Source organism: Aythya ferina (assembly GCF_964211825.1).
Source record: "Aythya ferina genome assembly, chromosome: 3".
Classification (NCBI taxonomy): domain Eukaryota; kingdom Metazoa; phylum Chordata; class Aves; order Anseriformes; family Anatidae; genus Aythya; species Aythya ferina.
In genome coordinates this window covers 61,024,137-61,029,714 of record NC_140298.1, presented here as the reverse complement: position 1 = coordinate 61,029,714, position 5,578 = coordinate 61,024,137, and the positions used below count along the sequence as shown (strand labels likewise).

The 5,578-nt window shown below is 43.4% G+C and overlaps 1 long non-coding RNA gene across 1 annotated transcript; it reads left to right on the top strand.

The window, feature by feature from the left end:
• Positions 1 to 486: 486 nt before the first annotated feature.
• LOC311434941 lies at positions 487 to 5,142 on the top strand. Its single transcript, XR_014691847.1, has 2 exons — positions 487 to 579; positions 4,261 to 5,142. It is a non-coding gene; the product is annotated as an uncharacterized lncRNA (long non-coding RNA).
• Positions 5,143 to 5,578: the final 436 nt, after the last annotated feature.

Sequence of the window (5,578 nt, the reverse complement as noted above, 5' to 3'; positions counted from 1 at the left end):
TTCTAACTCTGAGATGGACTAAAATAGAAAGATAGAGGTTATGTTTTTGCTACACCATAATTTATAGCCTTCAGTGAAAACTTACCAAGATATGTCATAACACAAAATAAATTAAATGTTACCAGTAACAGACAAGTCTGGGGTAATTTTATGTTTCAACTTCCCTATAAAATACTGATGATGATTATTTTTGCAATAAATATGGGAGCATACGTGAAAGTGACAGAATTCAGAAAAGCATAATTTCAGCAATTGTGCATTAAAGCCCCAAATGAAGGTCATACAGAGGGGATTTAAGCAATTACAGCAAATCTAGCCCCTTGGCAAGCAATTGAATGCAATGTATTAAACCCAATTGTTTTGCACCAACAAAGATTGGCACCTCCTGAGCGCAAAACATCAATCATGAGTGAAAACAAATACCATTGAGCTAAAGTCAGCTCCAGAAAATGAATCCACAATGAGACAGATAGGATTAAAATAAAAGAAACTGGATGTAATGGAAGGAAAGAAAGAGGGAACGTGGTGAAGTGTGATGGTTCCTGTGCATCTTCTCCAAAATGCAAGACAAGACAGCAGGTAGGACCCAGATTATGCAGTGAAAGAGAGCCAGAAAGGGCTTTGTGCCACTCACAATGGCTATGTACAACACTCAGGGAGCCCGTGGTGGAAGTGACATCTGTAGCTCTAACAGCAGTGCTCAGGGCGGGAGAGCTGGGCATGCTGGATGAAGCCAACCTGCCAAGCTCCAGAAAGTATTGGGTAGGAGTCCAGGATGGCTGGAGATGGGAATACTGCCCTGGGAAGAGTGAGAGCAGGTCTGCACTGAGAATTCAGGTCTTATAAATGTCCGAAAAGTCACTTGAGATGAAGAGCATAATGCAAAAAGCACCATGAAGAACTTTACATTAAAATGTCTGGAGCACTAAACCTAGCACAAGGCAGGCTGTATTGAGCTGATGTTTGCCTTAAAAATACTAGTTTATTCAAGGCTGTCAATATGCAAGGCAAAGACTAGCTTTTTTTCAGCATGTTTCTGTTACTTTCATAGCACTATCAAACACAATTTAAACTGAAGAAAATATCAAAAGGTCCTAATGCTGGTTGAAAATTTCATATTATTTGCCAGTCTTCTGGGTCAGTCTGGATCACCCTGTTGATGACTTGATTTCAGTGCACCCTGGGCAGACCCAGATTAGCCAGGGTCACCAAGAAAGGATATCATGTTGATAGAAGTGGCACCAACTCCAGCAAAGTGCCAGTTGTCAAAGGATATTGTGTCATTGTGGGGGACAGTCAACATCTGCAAGGCTGCAGGTTAGTCCATGTGGATGGTGACTCAGTTAAAAGGGTTCCAGCAAGGAATAAAACATTCAGAAACATATCTTTTCCAACCTCAATGATTCTGTGATTCAAGTCTCTGGCCCTCCTGCCCAGCTGGTGGCTCCCAGGCCAGCATCTCACCTCAGGGAGCTGCTACACCCTTATGGTGAAGTTAAAATCTCCTCCTGCCAGGGGATGGTTTGGTCTCAGTGGAGGCATCGCAGACCCCAAGTCCCTGTGCTCCATGGGGCCAGAGAAAGTATCCACAGGCACCTGTGGCTCATGGCAAACATAAAGTACTTCATGTGCCAAGGGGAAGGAGCACAGGCACAGGCTGTTACCAGGACCCAGGTGATATGTGATAACTTGATATGCCATGGTAATTTGATTACATGCCTAGCCTGAAGATGTATCTGTAACCACTTATTGTTTTGTATTTGTGATTATCTGAAGGACATGTCCCTGTCAGGCAGGCATTTCTGTGTGAATAATTGTTTGGTACACAGTTTTGTCTGCTGTTAGAGTGAGCAGTCCCATGGCTTTCCATGGCTTTCTATGTTTACAGTGAGAAAGAAGTATTCAGCCCAACTCTGGATACCAGAATTAGGCTTGCATTACCAAGATTTTGCAGTGATCCTGAACTTTCTACTTTATTTATTATTATTCAAGAGACAGAAGGCAGAGTGACCGCTAACCCTTTCAGAGTCTGATGCCATGCCATGAGGGCAGTGGGACAAAAATGCAATACACAGGTCCTGCCTGCCTTGCAGGGCTAAATCATACCTACCCTGGAGTGCAGGTCAGGTGAACGGGAGACATGAGAAAACCTCACTTCGACATGCCTTCATGCGGACTGTTGGCTTTGCTGTTAGCTTTATTGTTACTTACTGGTTTGGTGTGTGTCAACACATACAAAGGTGCAAAATCAGCAGCTAACATCCTACCCTCAATAGGTAGGTGGAAATGAGGTGTTCCAAGGAGGCTGGCAGGGTTCACGCTAGCATTGATGTCTTAATAATCTCACTCAAGGGTACTGAAACAGAAACAAGCATTCAAGAGACTTGAAGAGAAAGAATCAGCAGATGGAAATGTAAAGGGGTCCCAGAGAGGCTATGAGTGCAAGGCCTAGGGGGGTGGTCATGGCAGAGCACTGAGGTTGGAGCTACTCTCTCACCAACACTCATGGCCCAAAGCTTTACCCCCACAGAATGAACCTAGCAGTTGGGTGTACCCTGTCAAGGGAATGGATTGCTGTGCTGCTAAGTCCCGTGGTAAGCATCATGGCAAGGTGGGATGCTCCCCCATCTCTTCAGCTAGGAGGTGGTGGTGCAAGCCTATGAAGTGGGGCTACCAAAGTGACTGTATGTCCTTTCTCCTGTGAAAGCTCCTCGTTTTCTTCTTTCACTTAACCTAGCATAAATTGTTCAGATTAGAAGTATACAGTTTCTTTGGGTATGCAGGAGGAGTTATTGGCTCAGCAACCTAAACGCCAATAAAACTGGGATAATGAGCCATTATTTATGCGGTGGAGCCATTATGCTTTTATTTATTACACTCACTGTAATTACAGTTTCACCAGACCTGACAGTAACACATCCTTTAATGATGTACCCAAAGAAAGGATTTATTTGAAAAAAATAAGATCCCACAAGTGTTAGTCATAACTTAACTTTCTACTGGAAAATGTTTAAAAGGGAGAGAGAAAATAACAGTAATGGATCTAGTAAGAAAATATGTTTGTTTGTTTTCTTAAACTCTTTGTCATGTTTACAACCTCCCCATCACTCTGAAAGGTCACAATGGAAGCTGGTATTGTACTGGTAGTCTCTGGCACTGGGAGTATACTTACTGGCACTGGTTATACATACAGAATGGTGGATGAGGCGCTGGAGAGCCAGAGAGGGATCTGGGGGTTATGGTTGACAGCAAGTTGAATATGAGCCAGCAGTGTGTCCTGGCACTCAGGAGGGCCAACTGTATCCTGGGGTGCATCAATCATGGCTTTGCTAGTCGGTTGAGGGAGGTGATTGTCCCACTCTGCTCTGTGCTGGTGTGGCACAGGTGTCAGAGCACTGGAACAGGTTGCTGAGAGAGGTGGTGGAGTCTCCTCCTTGGAGACCTTCAAAAGCCACCTGGATGTGGTCCTGAGCAACCTGTTCTGGGTGTCCCTGCTTGGGCAGGGGTTGGGGCAGGTGGCTTCCAGAGGGTCCTGCCAACCTCAGTCGTTCTGGGATTCTGGGATTCTGTGTTTATAGCATGGCATCTAGTAATACAGCACAGGCAGAGATGCTTGTGGAAAAGTGATTACAGGTGAGAAGAGATGCCCCCCTGACTGCCCTCCTCCCCCAAATAATAATTTAAAAAAAGTCTTGCATTACGGCAGCTTCACCAGCACTTAATCTATTGTGTGTTCAGATGATTTCTCTTTCCTGAGTTCTGTTCTGTCATCAAAATACCAACCTTCTACTAAGTTGTCTAATACACTATTTTTTTTAATTCACTGTTGTTGGAAGGAAGGAAGGAAGGAAGGAAGGAAGGAAGAAAGGAAGGAAGGAAGGAAGGAAGGAAGGAAGGAAATGTTTCACTTTTAAATTTGATGTAAGCTGTTATTTAATTGTCATGTTTCACCTGCCAGATACCTCTGTGTAGACTAGCCTCTTCATGAACATTAATATAAAGGCAATCCCTTACATGGTGGAAGAATGCATAAATGGCTGCTGATGAGTTCTCTTTTCTGCCAACTTCCAGGCCCTGAAGACAGCATTCTCTCTGAATCTAAATCTGCCCTCATCCAGTTTTCTTTGCAAGTATGTCTTGCTCAGAGCTGAGACAGCTTTCTGTACTTACTAACCACAAGCACAGAAGCCTCAGTGTATCTCTGCTAGGACTTACGGCTTTACGATACTCTCATCAGACTGTTTCTCTCTTTTATGGCAGCATTCAGAGGCCTCAGCTAAAACCAAGACCCTCCTATGTCAGCCTTGAACAAGCACAGAGAAAATGCAGCCACCTGTGGGACTCATCACATCCATGCTTGACTGAAGCTTGATTTTTTTTCAGTGTATTGGTTCGACATAAAGATAGCCATGGACTGGATAACATGTGTAGCCAAGTCCTGCCTTGGATATTCAGATCTGTGCTGAGCAACCGAGGTCATCAGACCAGGATGTGACTGGTACCAAGCTGAAGGGAAGTGGACAGCTCATCACAGCAACTTCAGCAGTAACAAATGATGGAGGGAAAAGCATAGTTTCATTGTGGAAAAAAACAAAGCAAAACAAAAACAAAAACACTCAGTGAAGGACTAGGAAAATTATGCAGAATTTCCTGATGCTTAATCATTTTGTTTGCTTAAAAAATTGTTGCCTTTTTGCACTACTGTTCCACATGGGCCTATGCTCAAATACTATATTTGCTCTTTGTTCTGCCAGCAAAGTAGAAATCTCTTCTCTCCTGTTTCTGCTCTCTTTAAATTGAAGTCTGTCCCCCTGTTAATCTCTGACCCCACCCCCTGTGTTTCTTCCTGAGTGTCTTCAGGATCCATATTGACTGGGTTACTGAAGAAAACTACCACTTTCTCCTAGCCAGAGGAACATTCTTCTGTTTATTTATATTTGAAATCAATCATACAAAATTTAGAATGATTTCTGGCTTTACAAACTTTTTTCTGGAAATACATGGCATTTATCACAGTGAGCCCTGGCATCCTTACTCCCACGTGGTTTGCTGCAGTAACTTGTCAAGTCTTATTTTGAATTAGGTTGTTAGCTCTTTAGGATTGAGGTGTTAGCCTCCTAATGACCCATTCTCTGGGTCACATAGACCAAAGCCATTTATGAAAACCTCCAGGAGTCCCCTTTCTTGTGATGAAAGTAATTAGGCATTCAGGATTCTGCTCCTGTTCAGCCAGAGCTCCCAGCTGCTGTGAGCATTCCTGCCAGAAGGCATCAAATACATTAGCCTACTTGCAGAAATGGAAGGGAACAACACTGAGGCAGGGGAAATCAAATAAATAGCCATGGAAAAGTCACTTATAATATTCGCCCAGGTCTATAAAGGCTTCATTAAATGATTGTGCAGTGTGAAGAGAGAAAAATTTGGGCCTATTATTGCTCCTGCTGCAAAGGCAGTGGGCAGATTGATCCAAAGGCTGAGCCCAAGACAGTTTCTGCAGAAAAAGCATGCTGGGATGCCAGAGTTAAGCCCTTGATGCTGTCACTATATTATAATTTTTGTTTGTTTGTTTTTGTTGTTG